General features: G+C 42.2%; 1 protein-coding gene across 6 annotated transcripts in view; it reads left to right on the forward strand.

Moving 5' to 3' along the window:
* The first annotated feature begins 2,108 nt into the window (after nucleotides 1-2,108).
* Nucleotides 2,109-14,918, forward strand: part of LOC126108715 (zinc finger protein 239-like) — an 83,693-nt gene continuing 70,883 nt past the window's right edge. For 3 of the 6 annotated variants that reach the window (XM_049914032.1, XM_049914031.1, XM_049914036.1), the window contains exons 1-2: nucleotides 2,109-2,203; nucleotides 4,279-4,338. The gene's annotated coding sequence lies outside the window, so the exon portion shown is untranslated. Of the gene's footprint in view, nucleotides 2,204-2,293; nucleotides 2,595-2,898; nucleotides 2,918-4,278; nucleotides 4,339-14,918 lie in introns of those variants that run through there. The other 3 variants (XM_049914033.1, XM_049914035.1, XM_049914034.1) reach the window with 2 other exon arrangements.

Consider the following 14,918-nt stretch of genomic DNA (forward strand, 5'->3'; position numbering starts at 1 on the left):
TAAAATAATTAAGTAACCTACGTCTTACTCAAAATATTGTGAAGTAACAATTAAAAATAAAAAATTTTGGGTCAACGGAGGCATCTAATCCCACCTATCAGCTTTGACCTGTGACATAAGGGTGTTGTAGTGTGTGACATCATGACGGCATGGAGTTTAGTTTATGAGTGTGTTGTGTTTGTAGTTGTTGCAGTTGATGGTGTCCTCTGGTGGTATGTGTATGGTCTGTGTGTTATTTGGTGTACTGGGTTCATTTGGGTGTCCGCTCTTTAAGTGTGCATTTATCGGTCATGACTGTTATAGAAGAACGTTTCAGTGAGTTAAGAATTAATTTTCCGTTGTGTTCATGTTTTTGCAGTGTCGCTTGATGTTATTGGTTTGCTGTTTGTCGCACGGTAAGTCTTTTAATTCAGTTTGTGGCTTCTTTTGTTAGGTATGGATATGACTTCTAAGTTTAATAGTGCGCGTCTGTGGCCTGAAATGGGGGACAACATGTTGTCCATCATTAAGTTTCTGCAACTTTTTGGGCTTGTGGTGGAGATAGTGAAATGTGGCATATGCAAGCAGAATATGCTAGTTGGGGGTTTTGGGTTTTTGTGTATATATATGTGTGTGTGTGTGTGTGTGTGTGTGTGAGATTGGGGTGGCTGACCTAGTGTGTGGCGCCAGAACTTTTTTGTGTTGAGTAGTAGTTTTTTAGGTTCTATTATTTATGTGTTATGATGTTAGGTGGGGTTTTTATGTGTTGGGTTGGTGTTATTTACTGCATGTGTTGGTGGTTGATGTTTTGGTATCAGCATTTGTGAATAATTTATTTATGCTAGGGGAGGTACTCGATTTCAATTTTTTTGGCATCGTCAGTTGTATTTAAGCTATATAGGTCATGGGAAGTGAGCGATTCCAACTTGTCGTAGCTATGTTTTGGTATCGTAAGCTGTTATTGACATTATAGGTCAAGGTTACTGTTGGATTCCAATGTGTTGTAGCTGTTTTGGTATTGCAAGCTGCTGTCAAGGGAAGTGTCTGATTACAGTGTGTCGTTGTAGCTGTGTGTTTTGGTATGATGAGCTGCAGTTGACCTGAATAGGCCAAGGGAAGTGTCCGAGCAGGCTGCTGTAGCCGAGCAGTTCTAGGAGTTGCAGTCCGGAACCACGCGTCTGTTATGGTTGCAGGTTCGAATCCTGCCTCAGGCATGGACGTGTGTTAGGTTAAGTAGTTCTAAATCTAGGGGACTGATGACTTCAGATGTTAAGTCCCACAGCACTTAGAGCCATTTGAAGTGCCTGATTCCAATTTTTGTTGTTTTTCGTGTTGGTTTTGTGGAATCAACAGTTGCGGCTTGATTATAATTTTTAGAGTAGTTAGTTTTTATTTTGTGGTATCAACAATTGCGGTTGAGCGATGTAGATGAAGTAAAGTGACCGATTCCTGTCCATATTGTGAGTGTAGCGGAATTTGGGAGTTTTGTGGTGTATTTATACTGTCGTTTTGTGTGGCTTGGGGGGAGATGTTTGTTGGTTTTATATGTATTTTCGTGTCTGTTGTGTGTATGTAATAGGTGCCATATTGGAGACGTTGAGAATCGTCATTTCCGCCATATTGGTGACATCATGTTCAAATCAGACGGGTGGAATCGGACGCTTCTGTAATCCCAAAATTTTAAAGCACTTTATTTTTACGTATTGATGCGCCTTGGAAGATCCAACATTTCGATACGTACACATACGTTGTCAGTTACGGAACACTTACTATCCTTCTGTTTCGCACACATTCCCGAAATACGTTTTCAGCGAAGCGATTTTTTTTTTCTACATGTCGTCCAGCTTCGCGTCGGCGTAGCATGTTTCCTATTTTTTAGCAGCTCTTCATAAGCGGTGTGCTTTTTGTTTTTGTTCATATTGGCAACAGTGAGAATATTTTGGGGACTATCAATGCTTTTCATCAATATTGCTACTATTGACACTACATCAATAGACGCCCCCAGACGGCCAATATATGGACGGTTTGACAATATTATTGAATTATTTCACTATACCACACGCGTTTCGTCTTTTCTTCTGGCAGATCCGCGGCATTGGTTTGTTACTTCTTCCATATTGACTATCTTAGAGCAAAGTGCTCTGCTGTCTGCTCCGTGCTGTTACGATAAACGCAGTCGCTGGCTTGTTTGTTTTTACGGAGAATCATAGATTACGTTATCCAGGTAACAGACGACGACTTGAGATGTAAACAAGAACGATGGAAAGTCAAAAATTTAATTTGGAACTTAACATCCCATTTTCACCATTATTACAGTGATTCGAACGACGAAAGCAGCTTGCGAATATCTTATGATGATGGTGTGGTTGCTGTTTGTAAATATTGTATTGTGGCTGTGAGAACGGCTCGTGAGTCGAGCTTGGGTAGTTCAGTTGGTAAAACACTTTCTCTCAAAAGGCGAAGGTCCCAAGCTCGAGCCTCGGTCAGGCAAAAATCTGCCAGGAAGTTTCATATCAGCGCACTCTCCGCTGCAGAGTGAAAGTTTTATTCTGGAAACTGTTGTGTTAGTTTACTGCTGGGTGCACTTGGACGTAATTGAATCACATTTGGTTATGGTTTGTAATAGCATGTGAATTTCGTATGTAATTATTTGAGGTTATGCAAGTCACAACAATATACCTGCGTTATTTTCAGTAATCTTGTCGGTTTTCGAATCATCGGCAACTATTTCCGTGCATATTACGAACCTATTTCGCTCATCAATTTTCGAAAATACCAGGTGCGCGCGCGCGTCTCTCTCTCTCTCTCTCTGTGTGTGTGTGTGTGTGTGTGTGTGTGTGTGTGTGTGTGTCAACTATCTAGCTGCGGAAGTCTGCATACGGCCAAGTGGGGCTTAACATCCAGTGTAACCCAACCACGAAAAACAAGATAGCAATGGGTAACCCTCAACTTTCAATCAAAGAGCTCATGTGTCCCTATTTTTATGCATATTCAAGGCATTCATTTTTTGAATGGTATTGTATATCTGCCGTAGATCTCAAAAAGTGAGCAGCTGGAAAAGCAAGTAGTTTTCGAATCATCATACATACCTTTCATATATCTATCTCCTCTTATCATTCTAGTTTGCCTTAACAACAGAAGTGAGGTTTATGTTACATCTTTAACTTGTGTGCTGCACCTGTTGCGTGAATGTATCTCTTTTTCATTAGCTGAGGGCAGTGTAATGTTACAGTGGTTGTTTCAGTGTTTTGTGAGAAGCTGTTTCTAAAATGGTTCTGTAGTGACAGACAAAACTCATGTTTCTGTCTGGTGTTTGTAAGAATATGGGTACCTAGTACATGTGTCAAACTTCAGGATTTCATTGATGCTAAACTGAATTGAGAAACACATATCAAGTAATTTTGCAAAAACCTCCTCAAGAGGTCAGTGCTGTCTCATGTGGAAACTAAAATGCGTGGTTTGTAGTAATCATCGCTGTATGACATATTTATGTACCTTTCAGTCACATCTCTCAAGTGATGTCACCTTGTGACATTCTTGTCATATCACTGACATCTAACAAATAAAAAAAAAAAACAAGTCCATGTGATATACAGAGCTGTCTCCATCGGTTTACCAGGATTAGAATACTGACAGCTGTGGATCTCTATATTCACATATTTGCTGTCTTTGTCAGGTCCACATTAAAATTTAAGAATTCTATGATATGGGCAGGGCCATTTTAATATTTAAGACTGTAGCTGTACCCTTTGACTTGACTACACTGCTGTGATTTACACATGACAAAACCTACTTTGTGTAAAATAATTAATGGTGAATAAAAAAATTATCAAACTATAAAAGTTGATTGAAAACAGAAGCGTAGGCAGAAGGGTGAAATGCAAGAAATTTTCATGTATGTTGCTGCTAATCATTCATGTGCAATTTTGTTCACTATTATTAAAATACACCTGTATGACCTTCTGTCACCAAGAATTTCTCTCTCAGGGAAAAAACCTTGCCTACAACTAGTAATTTATTCTCAAGAAGTAGGCCTACCATTATTTGCCTGAAATCAAAATCCAGGGTGGAATGTAACTGTGTGTGTGTGTGTGTGTGTGTGTGTGTGTGTGTGTGTGTGTGCATTGTTGGTGAAGACCTTAATGGCCGAAAGCTTTAATTGTGAGAGTCTTTTTGTTGTGCGTATCTGCGACTCAGCATCTCCACTCTATAATATTATTATTTGACTTAAATATGTGAAACTTTTATGTAATATGTGGAGAGCATGCCCTCATTGCAGATTGTTTTCTGTTGCCACAGGTCCAGATTTACTCACCGAGTGTGAAAGACATGGAATATTCTGATGGTGTGAAATAAAAGGTAATTCTAAAAGTTATGTAATTCTAGAAATTAAGAAGTGTTACGTTATAGCACAGTCATGGTGAATGTAAAGGGATGCATAATTAATATGATACCAAATGGGAAATGAGGGAAAGCAGGCAAAATACAGTATTTTAAGGCATTGTACTCTTGGTTTGGTCTTCAGTCAAAAGTCTGGTTTGATGCAGTTCACCACATTGATCTATCCTGTGCAATCCTTTTCATCTCTGCATAACTACTGCAGCATACATCGACCTGAATCTCCATACAGTGGTCAAGCCTTGGTCTCCCTCTACACTTTGTAGCCCAGTTGTGTCATAAATTTAGTTTTACCCTCACTTTGATTCAGTACCTCACCACTAGTTATGTGAAACACCTATCTGATCTTCAGCATTATATGCAAGAACACATTAAAAACCTTCTGTATTTTCTTCTTATCTGAATTGCCTACTGTCCACATTTCACGTCCACATAAGGCTACACTTAAGATAAATACCTTCAGCAAAAACTTCCTAAAACTTCGCTTTACATTGTACGTCAACGAATTCACCTTTCTCAGAGATATTTTTCATGCTCAAGACACTATACATACATATATATTTTTAATGCTTTGCCAATCTACATTTTCAGTGTTCTGTCCATTATAATTATCCGGGCTGTTATGCTGTGGTCGGTTGATGAATTCTGTGACAGTTCCCAACGTTTCGAACCCATCTGCGGGAGACATCTTCAAGGGGGCCTGTAGCTCGATGGAAGGTCCAACACACCCACTGGCTCGCTACTGACTGCTGCTAAATTCCATGTCCGCGTGCTCCCAGGCCGCACCCTGACGTCACGTGTTTTGAAAACGTCAGTGCAATTGTCCGCTGCCGTCAATCGCCATTGCCATCAGCCAGTAGTGGATAGGTGGTACATATCTTCTTTAACACCGGCATCCATATACCATTTAATTTCAAGCCCGCCCTCCTTTCGATTGAAATTATTAGGGTGTTTAGCAATTTCGATTGCCTCCCTGTGGAGCCTTTCGTAATATCTGCTTGTGGCTGCTAGTACTTGCGTCTCCTCGAAACGAATAAGGTGGTTCCCTGGCTGGAAAGCATGCTCCGCAACAGCTGATTGTTCCGTTTCTCCTATTCTACAATTGCCCTTGTGCTCTTCCAAACGTTTAGAAACAGTTCTTTTAGTGGTACCCACATAAACATCTCCACAGCTGCATGGGATCCTATACACTCCAGCTTTTTCCAATGGTTTGCGAGCGTCCTTGGCAGGCTTAAGGTATTTCTGTATCTTCCTGATGGGCTTGTAAATTACGGTAATATTCCGCTTCATCAAGGTCCTCCCTATTCTTTCCGTTACATTTTTAACAAACGACAAGGAAACCTTAGATTTTGCAGTAGCCTGTACATCACTATGATTTCTGCGTGGCTGTCCCAACGCATGTTTTATTTCGGCGAATGAATATCCATTCTTCATTAGTGCATTGTGGAGATGTTCCATCTCAGTGTCGAGCAACTCAGGTTCACAAATATTTCTAGCTCTGTCCGCTAACATCTTGATAATACCCCGCTTCTGTTGTGGGTGGTGGTTCGAATCCCGGTGCAAATAACGGTCCGTGTGCATGGGTTTGCAGTATCCTGAGTGGCCCAGATTACCATTTTCATTTCTAACAACAAACACATCGAGGAAATGTAATTTGCCGTCTACCTCCTCCTCCATTGTAAACTGAATTCTCGAGTGTATACTATTCATATGTTCGTGGAACCGGCTTAGTTCCTTCCTGCCATGTCTCCACAGCACAAACGTGTCATCCACGTATCAGAACCATACATTTGCTTTTTTGCTGGCAGTACCTAAGGCCTGTTCTTCGAATTTCTCCATAAAGAAGTTTGCAATTACGGGACTTAGGGGGCTTCCCATAGCCACGCCATCCATTTGCTCATAAAACTGTTCATTCCACTTGAAGTATGTGGTCGTCAAACAACACTTAAACAGTTCTGAAATATTGGCAGGAAAAATTCGATCCAGCTGTTTCAGTACATCAAAGCTAACCAATATGTCCTCCGGCTGGACCACTATGCCATTCACTCTGCTGATGAAATGTGTCGAATTCTTCATATAAGAGCCCGAATGGTCCACATGTGGTTTTAACAGTGTAGTCCAAAACTTGGCTAATGAATAGGTGGGCGAACCAATGGCACTTAGTATTGGTCTTAACGGTGCATTTTCTTTATGAGTTTTGGGCAATCCATAAAGCCTTGGTGGTAGCGCAACCGAATTGAAGAGACCTTTCTGTACACTCTCTTCAATGGAGGACTTTTTTATTAACCGCGACACAGTTCTAAGAACGTTGTTAGTGGTGTCCTTATTCAGCTTCCTATATGCTTGCGGATCCAGTAACTCAATAATTTTACTCTGATAGTCGGCCACATCCATAACCACTGTTGCGCTTCCCTTGTCAGCTGGGAGAATCAAAATACTATCGTCATCATTCAGGAGTTTTAAAGCTCTTCTCTCACCCGCAGTTATATTACTCTTCGGTGGGAGACAGACCCTCTTGAAGAGGTCTTCGGCAGACGGGAACGAAACGTTGGGAATTGCCACGGAATTCATCAACCGACCACGGCATAACAGCCCGGATAATTATAATGGACATGACATTTCCGGCCGTGAAAGTCTACATTTTAGTATTTTCTGTGTTCCTCACTTCAAACAAAACTTATCTAATACAATTAGTGTTTTATTTCCTAGTCTAATTCTCTGAGTGTCACATTTTTTTATTACTATTGTTTTACTTTTCTTGATCTTCATCTTATAACTCGTTTATCAAGACATTGTCCAACCTATTCATCTGTTCTTCCAAGTCCTTTGTACCGTAGGAAGCAAGGGAGAGGATGTTGTTACAGGTGGCCAGAGTCCTCTTTCTACAACGCAAGTACACACATGGGGTAATACCGTTCTTTATTGACATGAGCATTTACTTATCTCGAACAGAGTCCATGTGTTGTGGTACAAGCTCAACAGTAATAGTCCTCTTGCAAACAGCATTGGTAATCTTGTTATTACAAGCTTTAGCATCATTGCTAGTCCCACTGTGTCCCCGATCTGATCGCTATGCACTGTCGTAGCCTGTGACGTGAACTGGACTGACAGATGCCTATCAAGAATGAGTGAGTTAGTGAGCCACTGAGGTCCTCCAGTCAGTGGCCGCGACCTAAATACGTGCTATCAAGAGGGCGTTGGTGGCGTGTTGTTTTTGGGTGTGTCTCTGGCCCCTCTCGTGATAGGCATGCTTGATCGTGCGCCTACTATCGATCTTTGCTTCATCTTTGCCGACTGGTGTGTTGATGACTGCTTACACCAGCACATTTCTCATTTCTCTGCTTTGAAATGCCTCACCGTTGTCGTATAGAGAGGATGTGAATGACAAAGGGGGGGGGGGGAGGCAAGACTCTGGACTTAGCCGTGATTGTGGAGGATGGTAAACTCCCGACCGTACTTCACCGTGCGGCTTGCAAGGCAACAGGAACGTCCTCCGGAAAACTGCTGCCAGGGCACATGTCGAAGTGTACAACCTGAGATGACAATATTGTCAAGGTAGTTTGAACAAAATGGCACTTTTGCAGTCAGCTGTTTCAAGTAATGTTGAAAAATGGTGGGTGCGGGAGCACTGTCAAAGGGCAAATGCAAATACTTGAACAGTCCTAAGTGTGTATTTACAACAATCACTTTATGTAATCCTTCATCCAACGGAATATGCGATTAGGGATCACACAAATCTGTCTTAGAAAAGTAATATCCTGCACCGAGCTTGTCCATTAGTTCCTCAGCGCGAGGTAACAGATAAATGTCAACTACTGTCTGTGGGTTGACTGTGGACCTGTAATCCGACACAAATGCGAATGTGACCAGAAGGCTTAGGCAACGAAACGAGAGGACTTGCCCCCTGACTTGCTTGACTGGGAGCAATTACACTATTATCTTGCGATTCTTTCAATTCACTGGCTACTTTGCCTCTGAAAGCAATTGGAACGGGATTGGACCGGAAAAGCTTAGGCTGTGCATTGTCATTCAATGTAACATGCACTACAAAGTTATTAGGTATTTTGATTCCTTCTGAAAATAGTTTAGGAAATTCTTGAAGCAAGCTTCTTTTGGAGTAAAAGCGGTCACTGACAGTACATTTTCTTGGATGCTAAGTCAAAACAAATCCATCTAAACTGAACATATTCTCACTGGCTCTTGATTTCAACACTGTTAAGTTCACTGTCCTAGTGCAAGATTTGTGTGTGGCATGCAAACTACACTGTCTGAGCACTGGAATTGCCTGTCCATTGTAAGCAGTGAGGTACTTGCTAGACTTAGAGGGTCGACAGAAGAGTCCGATCCCACGCGTCGGCTTTGACCTGTGACGTAAGGGTGTTGTCGTGTGTGATGTCATGACGGCGCCGAGTTTGGTTTGTGAGTGTGGCGTGTTTGTAGATGTCGTCGTGTTGTGGTTTGTTGTGCTCTCTGGTGGTATGTTCAGGGTTTTCGTTTGTGTGGTGTAATGGGCTCAGTTTGCTTTTGCTCATTATCCAGAATTGCTCGAGTGTCGGCTGTGTTTGTAGTGGAATTCGTTTCAGTGAGCTAACGATTTTGTGTCAAGGTTAATTTAGTGTTGTTCGCTGTACATCGTGTGGCAATTTTAGTAAAATTAATCGCATAAAATTAAGTGCGCAGGTCAATGGAAGTGTTCGATCCCAACATGTGGCTGTGTATGTTGATATTGGTATCGGGAGATGTTTTTGAGCTATATAGGCCAAGGGAAGTGTTTGATCCTAATTTATGGGATCGGGAGCTGCTGTTAAGCTATATTGGTAAAGGGATGTGTCCGATTGAAGATGATATTGTCTTTAGTGGTATTTGGGGAGCTTTGTGATGTCGGTTTTTTCGTCGTTTTGTGTGGTTTTGTATGGGGGTGGGTGTCTAAATTTGTTTGTATTTAGTTTGCCCCCACCTGAAAACACCCCATTTCCCGCGCTTGTCCCGTTAGTGTCATTAGGCTTTTTGTGGAAAGTGGGTGTGTTTGTTTTTCGATGTATTTTTGTCCTCATAATGTGTACGTACAGACTTTATATGCGCCATATTGGAATCGTGGTTTATGGTCGTATCCGCCATCTTTGTGCCGTCATGGGTCAAAGCAGACGGGCGGGATCGGACGCTTCCGTATTTCCGATTTAGAAAGGCTTGGTGAGCCTAACTGTTCATACCTGGCACGAGTAAGCAAAGTTACTATGGCACCTGTGTCTAGCTGAAAGTTCACACGATGGCCAGCAATTCTTAAGAGACAAATAGTTTCTTAGAATGTCGTTGCACAAGGTACAACCTTAATCTTACTTTTGTCAGAACCTGTTGTAGGTATTAAAAACACAGCATTCACTGCATGTTCATGAGCCTGTTTTCTCTGAGAGTGGGCAAAATTGGCATTTTTGTGCTGTTGCAAACAAACATCTCGGACACAGCCTTCTTTTTCACGCACGTAACACATTGCGTTATGCGATAGGCTGTTCTGTCTTTTATGGCGATCAAAACATCTAGGGCGAGACTCCACTAAATTCTTAGGCTTATTTACATGTCTACGTGGCTGTGTACGTGCTCGTTGTTGTGGCTGCTGGGGCAGTCACGAACAAGTGGCGACTCGACCCGACAACTTGGGGCTGCTTTAGCATCCAAATCATATTGCTGTAAGATATGCAATATTTGGGGAAGTGATGGATCAGAGTACTTTAAGATCTGTTCCCGTATTCTACTATCTGAGACATTGAATATTATTGCATCATGGATCATTAAATCACTGAAAAAGTTGCCATAAATACACTTAAATTTACACTTCCTGGTCGTGCCCATTAATTCTGTTTACCACTGGTGGTACGTCTGTTCTGGCTTTTTCTGCAAGCAAAAGAACTGATATTATGTTGACACCGACCTACATAGGGCGGAATGATCACCACGATAAAATAAGGGAAATCAGAGCTCGTACGGAAAGATATATGTGTTTATTCTTTCCGCGCGCTATACGAGATTGGAATAATAGAGAATTGTGAAGGTGGTTCGATGAACCCTCTGCCGTGCACTTAAATGTGATTTGCAGAGTGTCCATGTAGATGTAGATGATATCTAGCTGCAGCTACTTGGACTTGCCAGTCATAGAGTTGAGTTAATGAAGTGATACTTTGTCATAGCTGAGTTTGTCGGGAGACGTGGTTGGGAATAGTTGTTGTACTAACCTGAACACTGGGGACACTGCAATCGAAAGGAAATATTCTAACTTTACAGTACCTCAAACACGATGAACTGGACAACGTGCTTGGAAACTCAGTCAGGTATTCGAGCCATCCATTCCATTTCTGTGTCCTTAAATTTGCTGGAACATTTGTATACTGGCCTGTGGCAGTTTTTGGTGTGGATGGTTGGTCTGTTGTGCTGTTGACGCAGCTTGTGCAGCCGGTAGTAGTTGTACCGTTGTCAGTAAGGTAGCAATTTTTTAGTTCTGAATCCGAAAGGTTTATTACAGTGGCCGTCTGCAGCTGAGGTGCAGGGGCAGTGGGTGGAGGGGACAGGGAATTCATGGTTTACACAAATATGTTAAAGCAAAAAGTAAGCTAAGCCTCTGAAAAGAGAAATTTGGTTAGTTCTGCAGCTCCCTCCTGGAATACATGCAAGAACACAACAACAAATTAGCAATTGGAAACACTTAAACACAATCCACCCCTATAAGAAAAGTCTTTGGCCAAGTTGATTGCCACTGAATTACTCTCGTCACCGCTGTAGTCTTGTAACGTAGGAAGTAAGGGAGAGGATATTGTTATGGGTGGCCAGAATCCTCTTTCTACAACACAAATGCTCACGTGGATTAATACGGTTCTTTATTAACATGAACATTTACTTATGTTGAATAGACTATATGTACCTGGCGCGCCAACGTCCGAGGGCTTCTCCGCGGTCATTTCCGGTGCGATTCTCCTCTTCCTACCAGCGACGGTCGTTCGCTGCAGTACGGGAAGCCAAGATCCGTTTATGTTAAGGCTTTCCTCTCTCTCTTGTTGAAGCTGTTTGCGTGTTTTTGTATGTCTACAGCTTCTGTAAACAAGCGCGTGTGATAGTGCTTCTCTACAGCCAGAACTTCCACGTCAGCGAATTTTATTACGTGGTCGGTCTCACTCAGTGTGTGCTCTGCCACAGCCGATTTCTCCACCTGCCCAGCCTGCAATGTCGCTTATGTTCTTTGATCCTGGTGTCGATTGATCATCCAGTCATTCTGACACAAACATTTCCGCACGTTGCAAGATCCCCTCGCTTCGAAACTGGTACTGTTATTACTCAGCTTAGCCACGAGTCCATAGAGGGTGGTATATGTGATGAACAGTATAATTGGTCAGCATTTCCACCCGGAATTTGTGAGTGTAAGTCGGACCTTCCTCGATCCGCCTTGGTGCATCGTGTCGTCGGATTTCCTCCTACCTGTACACAGTGCAGCTCTCGCAAATGTCGTCCCGTGCAGATTCTTCATTGGCGCATCGGATGTCTCTGTCGGTGGAAGTTAATTATCTGAAATTGCTGTCGATCAACTTTGGGGTATCAATTTACTCAAAATTAACATTCAGAATGCTCTAATATCACTTGTATTCCTATTAGATCAATAATGAAACCCTCATGTCACAAACTACTTGTAACCGATAGCATAGCTACCGTCGAACAAAACAGGAAGAGCTCTTAACTCCGACTGCCGACTTTGGCGCGCAGTCCGTATCTCTTACTAGTTTCGCCACAGTTTGTGGATTTCCGATCCAGTTCGTACTTACTAAGATATGCATTTGTTAATGAACGGGTGTTAATTTTAACGAGGCAAAATTATGATAAATCGTTTTAAACATCCAGATACTCCTCCTAGTATTCATGTTGTCATAAATGACTTTAATTATTAAATATAAATAAACAAAATTGGTGACTTTGGCACCAAGATGGCGGTACTTCCCGTCACGTATATTTCCCAGTCTGACGCTTGTTGCTACAGTCCAGCGCTGAGCCCCACCTCACTACACGCGACATACGGTTGCTTCATCACCCAGCCAGCCAGCGTGGAAAATGCTCTCCGACTCGTGGCCAGCTACTGACTACAGCACTTGCTAACTGTCATGAATACGTCAATAAGAAACAATAATTTATTAAAACTGGTAAAAATGTCTTCCTCACGTAAGAAGCACCTTACAATGTGCATGGTATACAGTATATTCACGACATTCCAAGTGGGCCCATTTTCTCCTTTGCCGATCTAAGACATTCTTTGATATATTTTGACTAAAGTTCAGTCTTGATCACACCATTTATGTTTCAATGACATTGAAACATAAATGGTGTGATCAAGACTGAACTTTAGTCAAAATATAATACTCTATTGATCACTGTATTCCAAAAATGTTTACAAAAAAAAAAAAAAAAAAAACTTTGGTCTTCCTTGTCGGTTTGAAAATTGTCTCTATGCCATGTTTGCGTAATATATGGCCGATTCTGTCTGTCACTCTGGGAATTTGTGGCAGAAAGGCCGCACCTGACATTTCTTTTTCTGATTCTTTACTTTGCCGAGTGTTGACAATGCCAGCCACTCGTGCTGGCGAAACGTCAGTAAAATCATTAGATGAACGTCGGCTGAAGAACCCAAGACAGAAGCCAATATGCTGAAGTTGTTTCTTCAGTTTTCTTAGGGTAGCACAGTATACTGCCAAGTTGATCATTGCACCTTGTGGGAGGAAATTGGACAGAATAGGGCCTTTGGAGTCTCAGAAAACCGCCTTTCCTGGCTGAGGGTCTGGCTTATGAACTTTTTTTTTTTTTTTCAGAAGAGAGGTGGTGTGGCATCACGTCATGGATTGCCATTTTGTTTCCAGTTCAAAGTGAAGAACACACATTTCATCGCCTGTGATAATGCTTGACAAAAAATTGTCACAGTCAGCCTTGTAATACACAAGCAATTCCACACAGATGGTCTTTCATTATTCTTCAGAGTCTTTTGTTAAGTGGCAATGAAGGCAGCGGTTTTCTGTGCTCGTGTGGCTGCAGTTCTCCCCTACTACCTGCAGTGGTTGTTCTCTGCAGCACAGGAATCCAGGCACCATTCACATAGAGGCTTTCTTCTTTCTTGTTGAGTGGATTTTTATAGTTTCCCTGAACAAGCAGATGTAATAGCTCATCACTACAGCATGAAATAAGCAAATTTCGCTATGTGGTCAGTCTAGCACAGCACATCCTCCCCCGTGGTCAATTTCTCTCCTTGCTTCAACCTGCAATACAAGCTATGTTCATTGATCCTGCTGGTGATTGATCATCCAGTCATCCGACGTAGACTTTTGCACATATACGTGGTATACAGTATGTTCCTGACATTACAAGTAGGCTCCTTTTCACCTTTGCCAATCTGAAACAGTCTTTCATCCTCTTTGTCGGTTTACAAATAGTCTTCATGCCATGTGCGCACAGTATACGGCTGATTCTGCCTGTCATTCTGGAAATCAATGGCAGAAGGACCATACCCAACATTTCTTTTTTCGATGTGTCACTTCACTGAGTGTTTAATCCTGTGATGCTGCTTACATAACTGGTGGAGTACCTGCTGCTCCTCAGAATGCTTGCCAGGCATCGCATCTCACATCTGAGGTGTTGTGGTTCACATATTCCTCATGCTTGCATTACGAGTGTGTTAATTGCCCCTCTTTTCCGGCTCAGGTGGTGATAGTTTGTGCAGGTATTGGTCTGTGTGTGTGTCGGTTTTTGACACACACTGTGTCCCGGGTTGTCACCATCCCTTGTGACCAGCACATCTTGAAAGGGTAGTTGTTAGTCCTGTCCTTTCTCCACAGTAAGTTTTATGTTTGCATGGAAACTGTTCAGGTGCCTTAGGAAATAACTGAGCTGTTCCTACCCATGGTCCCACTGCCAAGTACAACAGCTGTGCTTCGAAATATTCCATGAAAAATTTGCCCATCACTGAAATAGGTGGACTGCGTATGGCAATGCCTTCCACCTGTTTGTAGCAGTTCCATTCCATGTGAAACAGTTTGTGGTGAGACATACATGAAGGAGCTTGGTGATGTCATGTGGGAAAGTGGAACTGATATACTACAGAGAATCACTGAGTGGCCCTTTGGTAAACAAAGAAACAGTGTCAAAGCTAACCAGGGTATAGTTTGCTCCAAGTTTTAATTTGTGTGGCTTCTCAGTGAAATGTCCCGAGTCCTTTCTGTATGTGTCAGTCTTCCTTACATGCAGCTGGAGCAGAGAGGGAAGTGTTTCACCATCTTATATGTTGGTGAGTCAGGAGTGCTAACAGTCAGTCTTAATAGAACAGTATTCCTATGGATCTTTGATAGTCCATACAAATGAGGTGATAGGGCTTCTGTGTTGCACAGATTCGTCTGTATGTCTGCTGAGAGAGCAGATGCCTTAATTAGCCATTTTGTATTCTGTGTGATCTGCCGTGTCAGATGTGTGCTTAGTTTAGCTTTTGGTGTCGTCAACTCTAGTAGTTCCCCGATCTTCTACTCGTG

This window comes from Schistocerca cancellata, chromosome 11 (assembly GCF_023864275.1).
Source record: "Schistocerca cancellata isolate TAMUIC-IGC-003103 chromosome 11, iqSchCanc2.1, whole genome shotgun sequence".
Lineage (NCBI taxonomy): Eukaryota > Metazoa > Arthropoda > Insecta > Orthoptera > Acrididae > Schistocerca > Schistocerca cancellata.